The 21,811-nt window shown below is 40.9% G+C and overlaps 1 protein-coding gene across 1 annotated transcript in view; it reads left to right on the forward strand.

Moving 5' to 3' along the window:
- Nucleotides 1-21,811, forward strand: part of HSF5 (heat shock transcription factor 5) — a 65,041-nt gene that overhangs the window by 30,024 nt on the left and 13,206 nt on the right. The gene's annotated exons all lie outside the window — the stretch shown is intronic.

The raw sequence follows: 21,811 nt of genomic DNA on the forward strand, positions 1-21,811 counted from the left end.
AACAATCATTTTAACCTACAGTAATTTGAAAAATGTTGAGAACTTCTGTGAAAATTTTTCCAAAAAGTAAATTAATAGTGAAATGATCATAGATCATAGTGTAGCTCAGATTCATAGGGTTCTTTCTACAAAATGTCTTTTAGGCTAAAAACTATCCATCATTTGTTCACTAAACTTAGCTTGCACGCTTTTAGTTGACTATATATTCCGATCCATCATTAAAGATTAAAGATTTCTCACCACTGAAGATGTTTAACACAATGGCATGAGCCTTGAAGGCAATTTAGATGAGAGAAGGGCAGGAACTAATATTTACTGTACCCATTTTTTTTTTTTTTTTTTTGAGGCGGACTCTCGCTCTGTCGCCCGGACTGGAGTGCAGTGGCCGGATATCAGCTCACTGCAAGCTCCGCCTCCCGGGTTTATGCCATTTTCCTGCCTCAGCCTCCCGAGTAGCTGGGACTACAGGCGCCCGCCACCTTGCCCGGCTAGTTTTTGTATTTTTAGTAGAGAGGGGGTTTCACTGTGTTAGCCAGGATGGTCTCGATCTCCTGACCTCGTGATCCGCCCGTATCGGCCTCCCAAAGTGCTGGGATTACAGGCTTGAGCCACCGCGCCTGGCCCCTACTGTACCCATTTTTATGCCATACAACAAACTTGATGGAAGTGGTATTCTCATTTTAAACTTCAGGAAATTTAGGCTTAGAGTAAGTAACTTGTTCAAGGTCACATATAAATTTGTTTTCGTTTTTCATTTTTTCGAGACAGAGTCTTGCTCTGTTGCCTGGGCTAGAGCGCAGTGGCACGATCTTGGCTCACTGCAGCCTCCTCACCTCATGGGTTCCAGTGATTCTTGTGCCTCAGCCTCCCAAGTAGCTGGGACTACAGGCACGTGCCACCACACCCGGCTAATTTTTGTATTTTTAGTAGAGATGGGGTTTCACCATGTTGGCCAGGCTGGTCTTGAACTCCTGGCCTCAAGTGATCTGCCCACCTCAGCTTCCTAAAGTGCTGGGATTACAGGTGTGAGCCACCACGCCTGGCCCTTTTTTCTTTTCTTTTCTTTTCCTTTCTTTCTTTCTTTTTTTTTTTTTTTGAGACAGAGTCTTGCTCTGTTGCCCAGGCTGCAGTACAATGGCACCATCTCGGCTCACTGCAACTTCTACCTCCCACATTCAAGCGATTCTCCTGCTTCAGCCTGTTGAGTAGCTGGGATTACAGGCACACTCCACCACGCCTGGCTAATTTTTTTATTTTTAGTAGAGACAGGGTTTCTGCCATGTTGGCCAGGCTGGTCTCAAACTCCTGCCCTCAGGTGATCTGCCTGCCTTGGCCTTCCACAGTGCTGGGATTGCAGGCATGAGTCACTGCGCCCAGCTGCCTTTTTTCATTTTTTGTGGAGACAGGGTCTCACTATGTTGCCCAGGCTGGTCTTGCACTCCCACACTCAAGCAGTCCTCCTGCCTTGACCTTTCAAAGTGCTGGAATTAACAGGCATGAGCCACGATGCATGGCTAGTCTTGTATAAATTAATATTGCTAATATCCTTCCCTAAGTTGTCTGCCTGTAGAGCGCATATTCTTTCCTTTTCATTTTTTATTGTGTTGAACACGTAATATAAAATTTATCATTTTAACCATTTTTATTTTTAATTTATAATTTAAATGTAATTGTACATATTTATGAGGTACAATGTGATTTTTTGACACATGTATACATAGTGTAATAATCAAACTGAGATAATTACCATATCCATTACTTTAAACATTTATCATTTCTTTGTGGTGATAACTCTCTAAACCTTTTCTTCTAGCTGTCTTGAAATATACACTACATTGTTGTTTGCTACAATTATTCTACTGTGTAATAGAATACGAAAACTTATTCTTCCTATCTAACTACAACTTTTAACTAACTTCTCCCAGTCCCCCACTTTCCTACCTTCCCCAGCCTCTGGTATTTACTATTCTACTCTCTTCTGTGAAATTAACTTTTTTAGCTTCCATATATGAGTAATATTATGCAGTATTTGTCTTTCTGTGCCTGACTTATTTCACTTAACGTAATGTTCTCCAGGTTCACCTATGCTGCCAAAAATGACAAGATTTCATTCTGTTTTATGGCTGAATCGTATTCCATTGTATATGTAAATATACACACACACACACACATACATACATACATACATATACAGTGGAATACTATTCAGCCGTAAAACAGAATGAAATCTTGTATGTTGAAGAGACATCTCCACACCCATGGAGAAATATGTATATACGTATATACACATATATGTATATATTTGTATATATGTATATATGTATGTATATATGTATGTATACACATATATATATCACATTTTCTTCATCTGTAGATGCATATTTAGGTTGATCCATATCTTGGCTATTGTGAATAGTGCTGTGGTAAACATCGGTATGGAGATGTCTCTTCAACATACTGATTTCATTTTCTTTGGAGATGCATCCAGTAGTGGAACTGCTAAATTATATAGTGGTTCCATTTTTAATTTTTTAAGGAAACTTCATACTGTTTTCTATAATGTTATCCTAACTTACATTCCTACAAACAGTATATGAGTCCACTTTTCTCTGCATCTTTGCCAGCATTTGTTATTTTTTGTCTTTTTGATAATAGCCATTTTAACTGGGATGAGGTGATATTGTGGTTTTGATTTGCATTTCTCTGATGATTGGTGATATTGAGCATTTTTCCATATATTTGTTGGTCATTTATGTATCTTCTTTTGAGAAATGTCTATTCAGGTCTTTTGCCCATTTTTTAAATTAGACTGTTTTTGTTTTTGTCTTTGTTTTGCTTCTGAGTTTCTTAAATTCCTTATGTATTCTGCATATTAACCTTTTGTCAAATGTATAGTTTGCAAATACTTTCTCTCTTTTTGTAAGTTGTCCCTTCATTGTATTGTGTCTTTTGCTATGCAGAAGATTTTTAGTTTGATATAATCCCATTTGTCCATTTTTGGTTTTGTTGCCTGTGCTTTTGAGGTCTTATCCAAAAAGTCCTCAGCCTCCCAAGTAGCTGGGATTACAGGCACCCACCATCATGCCCAGCTAACTTTTGTGTTTTTAGTAGAGACAGGGTTTCACCATGTTGGCCAAACTGATCTCAAACTCCTGACCTCAAGTGATCCGCCCACCTCGGGCTCCCAAAGTGCTGGGATTACGGGCGTGAGCCACTGTGCCTGGTCTCCTTTATCATTTTTTATTGTTTTTTACTTAAAGTCCTTTTTTTTTTTTTTTTTTTTTGAGATGGAGTTTCGCTCTTGTTGCCCAGGCTGGAGTGCAATGGCATGATCTTGGCTCACTGTAACCTCTGCCTTCCAGGTTCGAGCGATTCTCCTGCTTCAGCTTCCCGAGTAGCTGGGATTACAGGCCTGCACCACCACGCCCAGCTAATTTTATGTTTTTAGTAGAGACAGGGTTTCTCCATGTTGGTCAGGCTGGTCTTGACCTCCTGACCTCAGGTGATCCACCTGCCTCAGCCTCCCAAAGTGCTGGGATTACAGGCGTGAGCCGTTGCGCCTGGCCTTAAAGCCCGTTTTATCTGTTGCAAGTATAGCTACTGCTGTTCTTGTTTGGATGATGGAAAAGATGGAACACTCTTTTCCATCCCTTCACTTTCATTCTATGCATATCTTTTTTTTGTTTGTTTGTTTTTTGAGACAAAGTCTCACTCTGTCACCCATGCTGGAGTGCAATGGTGCCATCTCAGCTCACTGCAAACTCTGCCTCCTGGGGTCAAACGATTCTCGTGCCTCAGTCTCCCGAGTAGCTGGGATTACAGGTGCATGCCACCAAGCCCAGCTTTTTTTCTTTCTTTTTTTTTTTTTTTTTTTTTTTTGGTAGAAACGGAGTTTCACCATGTTGGCCAGGCCAGTCTCGAACTCCTGACCTCTAGTGATCTGCCTGCCTTGGCCTCCCACAGTGCTAGGATTACAGGTGTGAGCCACCCTGTCCAGCCTGTGCATATCTTTTTAAAATTTAAAGAAAAAAATTTTCTTGTTTTTTTAGATGGAGCCTCACTCTGTCACCTAGGCTAGAGTGCCATGGTACGATCTCAGCTCACTGCAACCTCTGCCTCCCAGGTTCCAGTGGTTCTCGTGCCTCAGCCTCCTGAGTAGCTGGGATTATAGGTACCTGCCACCACACCCAGCTAATTTTTGCAGTTTTTATAGAGACAGGGTTTCACCATGTTGGCCAGACTTGTCTTGAAATCCTGATCTCTGGTGATCCACCCACCTCGGTCTCCAGAAGTGTTGGGATTACAGGCATGAGCCACTGTGCCCGGCCCATTGTGTGCATATCTTTATAGATGAAGTGAGTTTCCTATAGGTAGCAAATAGTTGGGTCTTTAAAAAAAAATCCGTTCAGCCATTCTATGTCTTTTAATTGGAGAATTTAGTCCATTTATATTTAAGGTTATGATTTACAGGTAAGACTCATTACCTGTAATTATTACAAAATTATTACCATTTTGTTAGTTCTTCTGTGTTTTATAACTCCTTTCTTCCTTTCCTACTGCTTTCCTTTGTGGGTAAGTGATTTTCTTTGGTAGTTTATTTTATTTTATTTTATTTTATTTTATTTTATTTTATTTATTTTTTTTTTTTTGAGACGGAGTCTCGCTCTGTCACCCAGGCTGGAGTGCAGTGGCCGGATCTCGGCTCACTGCAAGCTCCGCCTCCCGGGTTTACGCCATTCTCCTGCCTCAGCCTCCCGAGTAGCTGGGACTACAGGCGCCCGCCATCTCGCCCGGCTAGTTTTTTGTATTTTTTAGTAGAGACGGGGTTTCACCGTGTAGACCAGGATGGTCTCGATCTCCTGACCTCGTGATCCACCCGTCTCGGCCTCCCAAAGTGCTGGGATTACAGGCTTGAGCCACCACGCCCGGCCGGTAGTTTATTTTAATTCCTTGCTTTTTATTTTTAGTATATTAGTTATGGATTTTGTTTATGGTTACCACAAGGCCTACAAAAAACATCTTATATTTTATTTTAAACTGATGACAACTTGACTTTGATTGCAAAGAAAAGAAAAGAAAGAAAAAAACAAAAAACCCTTAAACTCTATACTAACTCCATCCCTCTTCACCCTTTGACTTCTGGATGTCTCACTTTACATCTTTTTATATTGCCTATATCTTAACAAACTGCTATAGTTATTATTTTAATCTTTCTTCTTTTTTGTAGTTATTATTTTAAATAGTTTTGTCTTAGGCTTTACACTAAAGAAATCAGTTATTTATATATCACAATTACAGTATTAGGGTATTCTGAATGTCTCTGTATGCTTACTTTTATCAATAATTTTTATACTTTCAGATGTTTTTGCAGATGTTTTATATACTTTCAGATGTTGTTGTACATTTAACATTTACAGTAAAACAGGTCTGATGGTGATGAATTCTCTCAACTTTTGTTTGGGAAAATCTTTATCTCTCCTTCATGTTTGAAGGATAGCTTTGCTAGGTACAGTATTCTTGGTTGACAAATTTTTTTTTTTTCCTTCAACACTTAGAATACATCATCCCACTCTCTCTTGCCTGTAAGGTTTCTGCTGAGAAGTCTGCTGCCAGATGTACTGGAGCTCCTTTATGTGTTATTTGCTTCTTTTCTGTTGCTGCTTTTAGGATTCTTTCTTTGTTCTTGACCTTTAAGAGTTTGATTATTGCATGCTTTGAGGTAGTCTCATTTGGGTTGAATCTGCTTGGTGATCTCTGACCTTCTCGTACCTGAATATTTTTATCTTTCTCTAGGTTTAGAAAGTGTTTTGTTATTGTGTATTTCAGTAAGCTTTCCACCCCTTTTTCTTTGTTTATTCCCTCTTGAAGGCAATTGACTCTTGCATTTGCTCTTTGTAATTCTGTCCCATAGATCTCATAGGTATTCTTTGTTCCTTTTAGTTCTTTTTTTTCTCCTCTGACTGTGTATTTCCTTTTCTCTTTTCTTTTTCCCTCCCTCCCTCCCTCCCTCCCTCCCTCCCTCCCTCCCTCCCTCCCTCCCTCCCTTCCTTCCTTCCTTCCTTCCTTCCTTCCTTCCTTCCTTCCTTCCTTCCTTGTTCTCACTCTGTCACCCAGGCTGGAGTGCTGTGGCATGATCATGGCTCACTGTAGCTTCAACCTTCTGGAATCAGGTGATCCTCCCACCTCAACCTCCTGAGCAGCTGGGACTACAGGTGCATGCCCCCATTCCCAGCTAATTTTTGTATTATTTGTAGAGACAGGGTTTTGCCATGTCCAGGCTAGTCTCAAACTTTTGGGCTCAAGCAATTTGCCTGTCTCAGCTTCCCAAAGTACTGGAATTACAGGTGTGAGCTACCATGCCCAGCCTGACTGTGTGTTTTCAGATAGCTTATCATTGAGCTTATTGGTTCTTTCTTCTGTTTGATCAGTTCTGCTATTCAGACCCCCAAATGCATTTTTCAGTTGTTCTGTTATATTTTTCAGCTCCAGGGTTTCTGTTTGATTTTTAAAAATTATTTCAATCTCTTTCTTTAATTACACTGAGAAATTTCTGAATTGCTTCTCTGTGTTTTCTTTATGTTACTGAATTTCCTCAAAACAGCTATTTTTAATTCCTATCTGAGAAGTCATACATCTCTGTCTTTCCAGGGTTGATCACTGGCACCTTATTTAATTCCATTTGGTGAGGTTATAGTTCCCTGAATTTGTTTTTTTGTTTTTGTTTTTGTTTTTGTTTTGAGATGGAGTTTCACTCTTCTTGCCCAGGCTGGAGTGCAGTGGTGCGAGCTCAGCTCACTGCACCTTCCACCTCCTGGGTTCAAGTGATTCTCTTGCCTTCACCTCCTGAGTAGCTGGGATTACAGGAGTGCCCCACCATGTCCGACTAATTTTGTATTTTTAGTAGAGATGGGATTTCTCCGTGTTGGTCAGGCTGGTCTCAAACTCCTGACCTCAAGTGATCTCTACCCTCCTGGGCCTCCCAAAGTGCTGGGATTACAGGATTGAGCCACCACACTAGGCCTTTTTTTCTTTTTACTTTTTCTTTTTTTCTTTTTTTTTTAGACAGAGTCTTACTCTGTTGCCCAGGCTGGAGTACAGTGGCATGATCTCAATTCACTGCAACTTCCACCTCCCAGGTTCAAGTGATTCTCATGTCTCAGCATCCCAAGTAGCTGGGATTACAGGCATGTGCCAACACGCCTGGTTAATTTTTTGTATTTTTAGTAGAGATGAGGTTTCTCCAGATTGGCCAGACTGGCCTCAAACTCCTGGGCTCACGTGATCTGCCTGCCTCGGCCACCGAAGTGCTGGGATTACAGGCATGAGCCACTGCGCCCAGATGAATGTTCTTGATATTAGTGGACATTCATCGATATCTGGGCATTACAGAGTTAGGTATTTATTCCAGTCTGCAGTCTAGCCTTGTTTGTACCTGTCTTCCTACAAAGGGCCTTCCAGAAATTCAAAGAGGACTGCCTGTTGAGTTCCCTAAGCCTGTGGTCACTGCAACCACTCAGCAGCAGAGGGCACCCTAAGCCCACGTATGCTGCAGCTCTTGCAGACTCCTAGGTCTCCAGTCGTGATGAACTTGAGGAAGATCAGGGAGAGTTCCCTGGGTTCTTAAGTAAAGTCCCCCTTCACTCTTCTCTCTTTTTCTCCCAAGTTGAAGGAGTTCCTCTCCATGCTTCATTTCCTGGAGTTGGGGGAGGGGTGACATGGGTATTCCCATGGCTGTGGCAGCTGGTGCCATGCTGGATCACACCTTAAGCCCACAGCATCAGAGCAGCACAGTACCAGGTCTTGCCTAAGGCCCTCTATTGCTACTATCAGACTGCCACTGATACTTATTCAGGCCTGAGATCACTTTAGTCAGACAGTGGTGAAGCTGGCTGGGACTTGGGTCCATCCTGCTGGGGTGGCAGATTCCTTTCTGGCCCAGGGTGGGTATAGAAGTACTATCCAAGAGCACTAGAGTGGAATCAGGGGCTTTGGTGTTCTGCCAGGTGCTGTGTTTTACTGTGGTGGGGCTGGTACTAGGTTCCTAGGCAGAGTCCCCTGCACTCTTTCCTCCCTTTTTCTTTTTTCTCGAGATGGAGTCTTGCTCTGGAGTGCAGTGGTGTAATCTTGGCTTATTGCAACCTCTGCCTCCCAGGTTCAGGCGATTCTCCTGCCTCAACCTCCCGAGTAGCTGGGACTACAGGCATGCGCCACCGCACCCGGCTAATTTTTGTATTTTTAGTAGAGACAGAGTTTCACCATCTTGATCAGGCTAGTCTCGAACTCCTGACCTCGTGATCCGCCCTTCTTGGCCTCCCAAAGTGCTGAGATTACAGGCGTGAGCCACTGCTCCCGGTCTTCTCTTTTACACAGGAGCCTCTTACCCCCCTTTCCTGTGTGGCGTTGGGATGGGGTGGCATGCACTCGGATGGCTGCCACAGCTGGTATCGTGTTGGGTCGCACCCCAAGCCTGCGGCCTCCCAGAGCAGTACAGTGTTAGGGATCACCCAAGAACCACTGTTGCTCTGGCCTGCCTGCTACTGAAATTTATTCAGTACCTGAGGCCACTTTAGTCAGCCCATGGTGGATCAGGCCAAAACTCAGTTTCCTCCCACTGTGGCAATGGATTATCTTCTGGCTCTGAGCAGATCTGAATGCCCCTTCCATGGGCATTGGCGTGGAATGAATTAGTACTGTGATGAGGCCAGTACTAAGTTCAAATGCAAAATCTCCCCACATACTTCCCTTTGCCTCTCTTAAATGTAGATTTTCTCTCTGTGCTGCATTGCGTGGGTTTGGCGGTAGGGTGCTCTAGGCACTGTGAGACTGTCCTTCCTACCCTGTTCAATGTGTCTTTTCTTGTTATGCTAAATCCAGGCACTGTGATCTATCACTTGATTTCTTCAGCTCTTGTGAAGGTGTTTTCTTGAATTAACATGAATTTGATGTTCCCCTGGGGGGAGAATCATGAGAGGATTCCAAACTGCCATCTTGCTCTGCCTCTGGCCCATTTTACCTTTTTTTTTTTTTTTTTTTTTTGAGCTGGAGTTTCACTCTTGTTGCCCAGGCTGGAGTGCAGTGGCGTGATCTTGGCTTACTGCAACCTCTGCCTCCTGGGTTCAAGCGATTCTTCTGCCTTAGCCTCCGAGTAGCTGGTATTACAGGCACACTTCACCACGCCTGGCTAGTTTTTTGTATTTTTAGTAGTGATAGGGTTTCGCCATGTTGGGCAGGCTGGTGTCGAACTCCTGACCTCAGGTGATCTGCCCACCTCGGCCTCCCAAAGTACTGAGATTACAGGTGTGAGCCACCACACCCAGCCCCATTTTAACCATTTTTAAGTGCACAGTTCAGTAGTATATTCACATTGTTTGAAACAGATCTCTAGAACATTTTTATCTTGCAAATCTGAAACTCTATATCCATTAAACACAATTTTTCTTTTCCCTCTTCCCTTGCCCCTAGTAACCACCATTCTACTTTCTGTTCCTATGCATTTAACTATTCCAGGTACCTCATTTAAGTGGAATCACGCAGCATTTGTATTTTTGTGACTGGGTTATGTTTTCAAGGTTCATTCATGTTGTAGCATGTGAAAGGATTTCCTTTCTTTCTAAGGCTGAATAATATTCCCTTGTATGTACATATGACATTTGTTTATTTATTTCTTAATAGACATTTAGGTTGCTTCCGCCCCTTGACTATTGTGAATAGTGCCACTATGAACTTGGGGGTGGAAATATCTGTTTTGTTTTTCTTTTTAAGAGATGAGGCCTCACAATGTTGCTCAGGCTAGACTCAAACTCCTGGACTCAAATGATCTTCCTTCCTCAGCCTCCCAAGTACTGGGACTACAGGCATGTGCCACCGTGCCTGGCTCCACCTATCTCTTTGAGGCCCTGATTTCATTTGCATATATCCAGTAATGGATTGCTGGATCATATGGTTAATCCAATTTTTAATTTTTTGAGGAACCTCCATGCTATTTTTCATAGCTGCCATACCATTTTATAATCCCACCAACATTGCAAAAGAGTTCTAATTTCTCCACATCCCCACCAACACTTATTATTTCCTGGATTTTTTTAAGGATGACTTCTATAAGTAGCCATCTTAATGAGCATAAGCTGGTAGATACCTCATTGTAGGTTTGATTTTTTTTTACATTTCTGTGATAATTAGTGATATTTAGTATCATTTGTATACTTACTGGCCATTTGTATATCATCTTTGGAAAAATGTATATTCAAGTCTTTTGCCAGTTTTTCAGTTGGTTTGTTTGATTTTTGGTGTTGTTCAGTTGTAGGAGTTTTTAAAATATATTCTGAATATTAACCCCTTAGTGGATATGATTTACAAATATTTTCTCCCATTCTGTGAGTTGTCTTTCATGATGTTTTGTCCTTTGATGAGCACTTTTAAGTTTGTTATAGTCCCATCTGTCTATTTTGCTTTTTTTTTTCTACCTTGTGCTTTGGTTGTCATATCCAGGAAAGCTTTGCCAAGTCCAGTGTCATAAAGTTATCTCTCTGTGTTTTCTTCTAGGATTGTTATAGTCTTAAGTCTTGTGTTAGGTCTTTAATCCATTTTGAATTAGTTTTCGTATATAGTGTAAGAGTTTAACTTCATTCTTTTGCATATGGATACCCAGTTTTCCCAATACCATTTGTTAAACAGAGAGATTGTCCTTTCCCCAATGAGTGGGCTTGGCACCTTTGTTGAAGGTCATTCAATAATATATGTGAGATTTATTCTATTGAATATTTATTGATATATTTGGCTGAATTTATGCCAGTAGCACTCTGTTTTGATTACTGTAGCTTTGTAATATGTTTTGAAATCAAGAAGTGTAAGTCCCCTAACTTTGTTCTTTTTCAAAATTGTTTTGGCTATTTGGGATCTCTTGAGATTCCATATGAATTTTAGGATGAAGTTTTCTATTTCTGTAAAAAAAAATTAACTGAGATTTTGAAAGGCATTGTGTTGAACTATAGATTGCTTTGTGTGGTATAGATATCTTAACAATATTTCCAGTCCATGAACATGGAATGTATTCTACTTATTGGTATCATCTTTATTTCAGCAGTGTTTTGTAATTTTCAGTGTAAAAGTCTTTTGCCTCATTTGTTACATTTATTCCTATTTTATTCTCTTTGATGCTATTGTAAATGAAATCTTTACTTTTAAGTTTTAATCTCACAAACAGTGTACAAATACATTCTCCTTGTAAGAACTACTAAGGCCAGAATTCCCTTTGACTACTACCTCCCCATGCTGTTCCCTTTATGTCTTCCCCAGATATAACCACATGTTTTTTCTACATCATCTTAGTAATGGCACAGTCACTCAAATAAGCAGATAACCTTTTCAGATAATATTCTGGAGGGAAAAGTTTCTCTTATATAAGATTGGGTATGTTTGTTAAAAATTATTCTCATTACTTTATGGTTACACATACTAGACTATTGAACTAATATAACAAGAAAACTAAAAAGAAAGTTAAAGGATAGATACCTCTGATTATGATTTAAGAGCAATATATTCAAGGGTCCAGAGACAAGATGATTTATTGAGTGTATACAAAGGAAGAGATGCTTGAGACTGAGGGATGGGGTTGTTTGGTAGGGGATGGGTTGAGGCAGAGGGCTTGAGAGCAGGCAAGTTGATTAACAGGTCATATATAGAGTAGTTAACACATCCACATATCCTTGCCTCCTTCTGAAGAGTGTTGGTAGCTAGAAATTGGAGGTTTCTCCTTTAAAAAAAATTGAAAAACAGGTGTGGGACTTAGAAATCTCTGTTTCAGCAATTGGCACCTTGGGGAACTAAGAATGAAAGGACTGGCTGGGCGCAGTGGCTCACACCTCTAATCCTAGCACTTTGGGAGGCCGAGGCAGGCGGATCACAAGGTCAGGAGTTCAAAACCAGCCTGGCCAATATGATGAAACCCCATCTCTACTAAAAAATACAAAAATTAGCTGGGCGTGGTGGTGCATGCTTATAGTCCCAGCTACTCAGGAGGCTGAGGCAGGAGAATCGCTTGAACCTGGGAGGCGGAGGTTGCAGTGAGTGGAGATCGCACCACTGCACTCCAGCCTGGGCGACAGAGACTCCATCTCAAAAAAAAAAAGAATGAAAGGACTAACTAAGTCTAGCCCATCTCTTCCACCTGTAAGGCAAACTCTGCTTGGTTTGTCTGAGAAATGCAAGGCTTATTTTTCAAATGTCAAACAATGTTATTCACCATGTTAACAATATAAACAAGAAAAACGGCCGGGCGCGGTGGCTCAAGCCTGTAATCCCAGCACTTTGGGAGGCCGAGACGGGCGGATCACGAGGTCAGGAGATCGAGACCATCCTGGCTAACACGGTGAAACCCCGTCTCTACTAAAAAAAAATACAAAAAACTAGCCGGGCGAGGTGGCGGGCGCCTGTAGTCCCAGCTACTCGGGAGGCTGAGGCAGGAGAATGGCGTAAACCCGGGAGGCGGAGCTTGCAGTGAGCTGAGATCCGGCCACTGCACTCCAGCCCCGGCGACAGAGCGAGACTCCGTCTCAAAAAAAAAAAAAAAATAAAAAAAAAAAAAAAAAAAAAAAAAAACAAGAAAAACTATGACCATTTAATAGATGCAGGGAAAGCATTGGACAAAAGTTTTACACTATTTTATAGTAAAAACTCTCAGCAAACTAGGAATGGTAGAAAATTCCTCATACCAATAAAAGAGTATCTATAAAGTATGTGCACTAAAGATCATAATGGTAAAAAACTAAACCGTTTACCCCGGAGACTGGGAACAAGGCAAGGATGGCCACTTTCCCCACTTGTCTTCAACACTGTACTGGAGGGCCTCACCCTTGAAATAAGGTGAAAAGTTACATGCATCATGTATGTTTACCACCCTTTAGCTTTGATCACATAGCCACAGCCAATTAATTGTAGGGTAGTTTTGGAAAAGAAATCTTTGGCTAGGTGACCATGTACCCACCTAAGCATTCCACCACCATGGAAGAAGAGGTGAATGACTTCTGGGGGACAGCCTCTGCCCGATCCATTGCTTTGACTACCCAAGTATCAGAGCACACCCATGTTAGTATACATAGAACATGGTCACATTCTCTCCAAGAGAGACAATGCCAAAGACCCATACAATTACGGCATCCTGCTTAGTCAGGATCTCTAAGTATTATGAAATTCTTTTCTGTTAGATGGCTCTTCTTTGTCTCGTAACATAAAAAACAAGTTATCCATCCTCCCCCCTCACTCACACATACCCAAATTAGAGTATTAGAATAGGATATGTAACAAGTAAAACTTTCACTCAAAAAAGAGAAAAATAGGAAACATACAACAGTCGCTGTTTCACAGCATTTATCAAATCCTGCTGGATGAAAACTGCAAAGATTTTCTGCCTTGACAGTAGGATAAATTCCTTGGTTAGCCCATCAGTGAAGCCCTGCTTTTGTGTTGAGGGAGTATTTTTCTGTTTGTTGCCTCTATCACCTCTGGCGTTCCCTTCCAAGAGGGCTTTTCCTGGTTCATTATCCTTCGTGGACTCATCTGAAGTGGTCCTCAGGGGTATGCATTTTTTTTGGAATGATCGAGTTTTTGTTGCCTCTTTTCAAAGCCAACTTTTATATTTGTTAATTTTTTCCATTGTCTGTTTTCTGTTTCATTGATTTTTACTCTTATCTATATTATTTGCTTTCTTATATTACTTTGGGTTTACTTTCCTCTTCCTTTTCTGGTTTTTTAAGGTGGAACTTCAGGTCACTGATTTTAGATCTTCTTTTCTAAGATTAGCATTTAAAACTATACATTTTCCTTTAAACATCGCTTCAGCTGCATCCAACCAAGTTTGGTGTTGTATTTCCATTATCACTCAGTTAAAAATATTTTCTTTTTCATTGTGATTTTGTCTTTGATTCATGCATTTTTAGATTTATTCCCAGACATTTAATACATTTATATTTATTTCCAGATATTTGAGGTTTTCCTAGTTACTTTATTGTTATTGACTTCTAATTTAATTTTGTTGTGGTCAGAGAATACATTTTGTATAATTTTGATCCTTTATGTTTATTGAGACTTGTTTCATGGCCCAGTGTATGGTCTATCTTGGTGAACATACCATTTGCACTTGAAAGTAATGTATATTCTGCAGTTGTTAAATATAGTGTTCTATATCTGTCAATTAGATTAAGTGTTGATTATGTTGTTCACATCTTTCCTACTCCCTGAATCCCCTTTGTCTTAATTTTTTTTTTTTTTTTTTTTTTTTGAGACAGAGTTTCGCTCTTGTTGCCCAGGCTGGAGTGCAATGGCATGATCTTGGCTCACTGCAACCTCCGCCTCCTGGGTTCAGACGATTCTCCTGCCTCAGCCTCCTGAGTAGCTGGGATTACAGGCACCCGCCACCACGCCCGGCTAATTTTTTGTATTTTTAATACAGATGGGGTTTCACCATGTTGGCCAGGCTGGTCTCGAGCTCATGACCTCAGGTGATCCACCCACTTCAGCCTCCCAACGTGCTGGGATTACAGGCGTGAGCCACCTCATCCGGTTTGTCTTAATTTTTTTAAACCTCTCATATTTTTTTTCCTCCACATTTCCTTTTTGAGTTGTTTCTTCTACCTTCTTGTTCACTCTTTCTCTTATACTAGGTCTAATGTGCTGTTTGACTCATCCACTGAGTTTATTAATTTGATTATTTTTCTTTTTTTTTTTTTTTTTTGAGGCGGAGTCTCGCTCTGTCGCCCAGACTGGAGTGCAGTGGCCAGATCTCAGCTCACTGCAAGCTCCGCCTCCCGGGTTTACGCCATTCTCCTGCCTCAGCCTCCCGAGTAGCTGGGACTACAGGCGCCCGCCACCTCGCCCAGCTAGTTTTTGTATTTTTTTTTAGTAGAGACGGGGTTTCACCGTGTTAGCCAGGATGGTCTCGATCTCCTGACCTCGTGATCCGCCCGTCTCGGCCTCCCAAAGTGCTGGGATTACAGGCTTGAGCCACCACGCCCGGCCTATTTTTCAATTCTAGGATTTCTGTTTGTTCTTTTCTCCAGACCTTCTGGTCACATTTTTGAGTTTCTAGTTACCTGCCAAAATTTTTCAAGCTTGTAATTTGCCTCCTTGAAATAGTAAGCGTGGTTGTTTTCTTGCTGGATTCTGGTAATTCCAGTATATCGTGTTTCCATAGGTCTCTTTCAGTTGTCTCATTTGTGTTGGTTCTCAACCATAGTGGCTACTCCCTCATGTAACTGGTTATTTTCACTGTATGCTGAACATAGTATTTGAAGAATAGTATTTGAAAAATTACTTGTAAAAATAATTTAAGGCCTAGGATGACATTATCTTCCTCAAATAAGATTTGTTTCTACCAGGTAATTGGGGTCACTGGCAATTAGGGATCACCTTAATCCAGTTCAGAGCTTGAGATTTTTCTGACCACAAACTGTGCAAGGGCTTGTTTCATCCTCTGCTGGGTACAGCCTATAGAGATCCTAGCCATCAAAGTGGGAATCTCATCAGAACTCAACCTTTGAAAAGCCCAGTCTCTGACATTTGTCCCTCTAGACCCAGAAGGCAAAGCTCAGCCTCTCAATCTCCTACAGATGGCAAATGTCACAAACGCAAAAGTAGCCTCAATACCAGGCTTACCTCTCTGGATCCCCACTCTCACCTGACACTCAGCCCAGTCGTTGTTTACTATCTCATTACCTTTTGAGACTTTTAAAGAATATTGTTTCTGTAGTCTGTCCAGGTTTTTTAGTTGTCTTCAGTGGGAACGCTGGTCTTAATTACCAGTCCTGACATTACCAGAAGTGGTCATATCATTAAAAAAAAAAAATTCTTACCTCTTTACCCCTCCATTTTTCCTATTTTTTCTTTAGTCCAGTATTGGATATGTTGAGTTGAATTTCTCTCTCTTTTTTCTTTCAAATTTTTTATATCTTTGTCTTTTTTCTATTTTGTGGGATGTTCCTCAGATGAAACTTTCAACTATTTAGTTTTAAAAATTTGGCTATTAAATTTTTAATTTCCGGCCGGACGTGGTGGCTCGTGACTGTAATCCCAGCACTTTGGGAGGTGAGGCGGGTGGATCACCTGAGGTCGGGAGTTCGAAACCAGTCTGACCAATATGGTGAAGCCCTGTCTCTAGTGAAAATACAGAATTAGCCAGGCGCGGTGGTGCATGCTTGTAATCCCAGCTACTCAGGAGGCTGAGGCGGGAGAATCGCTTGAACCCGGGAGGCGGAGGTTGCAGTGAGCCAAGATCGCGCCATTGCACTCTAGCCTGGGCAACAAGAGCAAAACTCCATCTCAAAGAAAAAAATGTATATAACTTCTAACAGCTCTTTTTTATTCTATAATCGTTCCTTTTTTGGGAAACTTTCTGTTCTTTTATGTGGATGCAATATCTTCTCACAGCTGTCTGAGGATACTAAATGGAAGGGCTGGTCTTGAAGTTGTTTTCCCATAGCAAGTGTCAGTTTCCTCTATGTTCTGTTTTTTTTTTTTTTTTTTTTTTTTTTTTTCATTGGCTTTCTTCCCTATTCAAGAGCAGAGCATTAAAAAGCTTATTAGAAGCTCTGTTGACAAGATTCGTCAACTATTGGGCTCAGCTTAATATTAATCAGCATGTACCACCAATTTTTTTTTTTTTTTTTTTTTTTTGAGGCAAAGTCTCACTCTGTTGCCCAGTCTGGCAAGATCATAGCTCACTGCAGCCTTGATCTCTGGGGTAAAGTGATCCTCCCGCATCAGTCAACCAACCCCCAACCCCCAAAGAAGTAGCTGGGACTATAGGAGCATGCTGCCATGCCTAGCTGATTTTATTTTACTTTTCAAAGAGATGGAGTCTCACTGTGTTGCCCAAGCTGATCTCCAACTCCTGGCCTCAAGCAATCCTCCCAACTTAGCCTCCCAAAGTGCTGGGATTACACGTGTGAGCCACCATGCCCCGGCCTAAAGGCACTTCTTAGTGCAACTTCGGGTTGGGATATTGAAGCAGTTGGATTCATGACCCAGTTACTGAACTCTAGTCAATAAGTTGTCAACCACAGGCAGACAAATACTCCCTTCCATCTCTGCTTGCACATTACATACCTCTAGCCTGAGTTTCTCTCTTCTTTCAGGGCTTTGCTGAATGTGTCAAGAAATAGTCAACACATTGTGATTTTTGTCAGTCTTTTTCCCCATGGTTGTATGTTCACTTGGTGCCTGTAGTCTGACTTCCATGGTATCACAGGTGACGATTTTACCAAATGTGTTGGCGTGGATAACAAAGATCACCAACATTCTAGCTTGCTGTGTCCTAACCATGTGCTGCCTGACTGCAAAGCCAGTAGCACGTATAATCATGCATCCCTGAATGACAGGAATATATTCTGAGAATTATGTCATTAAGTAATGTTATTGTTGTGTAAACGTCGTGGATTGTACTTACACAAACCAAGATGGTGTAGCCTGCTACATACTTAGGCTGTATAGTATAGCCTATTGCTTCTAAGTTACAAACCTTTACAGCATGTTACTGTACTGAATATTGTAAGCAATTATAATACAGTGGTATTTGTGTATCTAAACATAGCTAAGCATAGAAATGGTACAGTAAAAATAGAGTACAATCTTACGGAATCATCATCATCTGTATGGTCTGTCATAGACCAAAATCAACCAATTATTTTTTTTTTGGCAATTTGATTGGCAAAACTTTAACTGTTGATAATATCCAGCTTTGATAAAGGTATGGAGAAAAAGGAACGTTCTCTACGCTGTAACTAGAATGTAAATTTGTATAGCCCTATAAAGGACAACTTGGCATTATTATTATTTTTTATTATTATTATACTTTAAGTTCTAGGGTACATGTGCACAACGTGCAGGTTTGTTAACATATGTATACATGTGCCATGTTGGTGTGCTGCACCCATTAACTTGTCATTTACATTAGGTATATCTCCTAATGCTATCCCTATCCCCTACCCCCTACCCCCTCCCCACAATAGGACCCGGTGTGTGATGCTCCCCTTCCTGTGTCCAAGTGATCTCATTGTTCACTTCCCACCTATGAGTGAGAACGTGTGGTATTTGGTTTTCTGTTCTTGTGATAGTTTGCTGAGACTGATGGTTTCCAGCTGCATCCATGTCCCTACAAAGGATATGAACTCATCCTTTTTATGGCTGTATAGTATTCCATGTTGTATATGTGCTACATTTTCTTAATCCAGTCTGTCACTGATGGACATTTGGGTTGATTCCAAGTCTTTGCTATTGTGAATAGTGCTGCAGTAAACATATGTGTGCATGTGTCTTTATAGCAGCATGATTTATAATCCTTTGGGTATATCTCCAGTAATGGGATGGCTGGGTCAAATGGTATTTCTAGTTCTAGATCCTTGAGGAATCGCCACACTGTTTTCCACAATGGTTGAACTAGTTTACAGTCCCACCAACAGTGTAAAAGTGTTCCTATTTCTCCACATCCTCTCCAGCACCTGTTGTTTCCTGATTTTTTTAATGATTGCCATTCTAACTGGTGTGAGATGGTATCTCATTGTGGTTTTGATTTGCATTTCTCTGATGGCGAGTGATGATGAGCATTTTTTCATGTGTCTGTTGGCTGCATAAACGTCTTCTTTTGAGAAGTGTCTGTTCATATCCTTTGCCCACTTTTTGATGGGGTTGTTTGTTTTTTTCTTGTAAATTTGATTGAGTTCTTTATAGGTTCTGGATATTAGCCCTTTGTCAGATGAGTAGAGGCATTATTTATAAATAACTAAAATGCTTATGAGTTTTGACTCAGGAACTCTACTCCTGAGAATCTCTCCTGTAGAAATGTGTATGTTCCCAATGGTACTAAAAATAAGTTTGCTATAGTGTTATTTATAATAGCAAAAATTTGGAAAAAGCATAAATGCCTGACAGTGGAGAACCAGATACGTTATGACAAATCTACGTAATAAAATACTGTGCAACCATTTAAGAAACTAAAGTAGCTTGATGTGTTGTGACCTGGAAAGACAGTAAGTGTTCATAATGTGTTAAGCAAATGGGTAAGTTCCAATACAATATGTCTAGCACAACTCCCTTTCTAGAAAGAAAGAAAAGAAAGTATATGCTGTAAAATTGTCAAAAAAAGTCTGGAACTATATGATATAGCTGATAAATATAACACTAGTTACCTCTCAGAAGATAGAATGTGCAGGTGCAGGGGTATGTTTAACTTCTCAATTTGTGTATGTATATGTAATAGGATTATGGGAAATTTTCACTGTCTGTATTCTTCTATGTGTTTAGAATTTTAAAAATCTAAAAATACTAAAAGTAGTTTAAGTACTTGAAGTGTTCCTGTAGCATGAATATAAAAGCCTTAAAGTAATGGAAATGAACAATTTCAGAATGTTTTTAAAAAATATTTGGGCCACGTGTGGTGGCTCAAGCCTGTAATCCCAGCACTTTGGGAGGCCGAGGCGGGTGGATCACGAGGTCAGGAGATCAAGACCATCCTGGCTAACATGGTGAAACCCCGTCTCTACTAAAAATACAAAAACCTAGCCGGGCGTGGTGGTGAGCGCCTGTAGTCCCAGCTACTCGGAGGCTGAGGCCAAAGAATGGCGTGAACCCGGGAGGCGGAGCTTGCAGTGAGCCGAGATCACGCCACTGCACTCCAGCCTGTCTGCACTCCAGCCTGGGCGACACAGCGAGACTCCGTCTCAAAAAAAAAAAAAAATTTGTATCCCAGATAGTAAACTGACTTTTGAGGTTTAGATATGACTGACTCAAGATAAACTTACTTTATACCAAGAATGCCTTTCCAAGATTTCTGAGAATTTCTAGGGTTCATAGTAGCTTTTATTTTTGAGTTTCTGCTTAAATGTAATTCCAGACTTGTCCATATCTGACTTCTCAGGGCTGTTCTCATCTGTCTGATCCATGCCATACCAGATGCAGAACTTGGCTCACTTTCTTTGACCTCTTCCTCCCTTTAAGCATTATGCTAGGCATTTGTATGTGTAGCACACTTTTATGAAGAAACCGGGAGGTAGAAAGGGTTTACATTTAGAACACTGCAATAATGGAATTAAAAGGCCCCCAGTCACTTTACAGCATCTTTCCTTGTCACTAGTCAATATGGTCCTCTGCCATGTTGCTTTCTTTCCTTGTACTAGCGCCAGACCTTCATTTCTCTGTTTTGTTGTTGTTGTTGTTGTTGGGTTTTTTTTGTTTTTTGTTTTTTTTCCTGCTCTTTCTCCAGATGCTGAATTCCTGAAAGAGTACAAAGGCAAAGAAGGTTAGGCATCTCTTCTATTTTCTGATGTTTTTAAGGTCTCATTTTTCCCAACCAGAACAATCTATCAAGATATATTCCTCAACAAAGACAATTACCTCCCTGAGAGGAACTCTGGTGCCTGCTGTTAAAATAATAATTTCCTCTCTTTCACTACATGTTATGGTTGTAAGTGTAACTGATAAAATAATTAGCACATTGATTATCTTTGTTAACTCTTCCTGTTGTTTTTTTTTTCTAAGTAAAGCCTTATCCTTTGGTCAGTGCAGTTAATAGATGAGTCTTTTTTTTTTTTTTTTTTTTTTTTTTTTGAGACGGAGTCTTGCTCTGTCGCCCGGGCTGGAGTGCAGTGGCCGGATCTCAGCTCACTGCAAGCTCCGCCTCCCGGGTTTATGCCATTCTCCTGCCTCAGCCTCCGGAGTAGCTGGGACTACAGGCGCCCGCCACCTCGCCCGGCTATTTTTTTGTATTTTTTTTAGTAGAGACGGGGTTTCACCGTGTTAGCCAGGATGGTCTCGATCTCCTGACCTCGTGATCCGCCCGTCTCGGCCTCCCAAAGTGCTGGGATTACAGGCTTGAGCCACCGCGCCCGGCCAATAGATGAGTCTTAATTGATGTTGGCTTCCTGCTGTGAAATGTAAGAGTTGTGAAATCTTGGCATCATTATGACACCTAATCACATTTTCATTTTATTAGGGACAAGAGGAAAATGAGTTATGAATAAGCTAGAACCTCTCTGCTAAAAAATAAAAAAAATAAAAATAAAGTTAGTTTAATTAAAGTGTAAGCAGAAACACAATTCATGAAGTTGTAAATGCTTCCTCTCTGATAGACCTTGGCCTGACAATTGGTCTGTGAAAACATGGCTGTATGTAAGGTTGCATGGCACTAAGAGGCCTTAACCAAGGTCAATGTGTGAGATTAATATACTGCTCATCAGAAAGAGTACAGCATAACGGATAGAAAGAAAGCTTTTGGTGTTAGAAAAACCTACATTAAAACCTGAATTCTGCTCTTTATACTGTGTGACCTTGGACGTGTTTACCTAACTGAGCTTTGGTTTCCTCATCTGCAAAATGAGGGATATGGATTATAATGATATAAATCACAGAACTGGCTTAGTATTATGCTGGGTTACATAGTAAGTAGTCGGTACACAGTAGCAATAGAATTCTAGCAATAATTACTATTATCTTTATAACATTTACTATTCTTATGTTTATTACCACTGGTCACTTTTCAGATGGCTAGTCTCTATTTATTTATTCATTTGTTTATTTATTGAGCTGGAGTCTCGCTCTGTTGCCTAGGCTGGAGTGCAGTGGTGTGATCTCGGCTCACTGCAACCTCCCCCTCCTGGGTTCAAGCGACTCTCGTGCTTCAGCCTCCCAAGTAGCTGGGACTGCAGGCATGAGCCACCACACACAATTAATTTTTGTATTTTTAGTAGAGATGGGGTCTTGTCATGTTGGTCAGGTTGGTCTTGAATTCCTGACCTCAGGTGGTCCACCCACCTTGGCCTCCCAAAGT

Source organism: Rhinopithecus roxellana, chromosome 19, assembly GCF_007565055.1.
Source record: "Rhinopithecus roxellana isolate Shanxi Qingling chromosome 19, ASM756505v1, whole genome shotgun sequence".
Lineage (NCBI taxonomy): Eukaryota > Metazoa > Chordata > Mammalia > Primates > Cercopithecidae > Rhinopithecus > Rhinopithecus roxellana.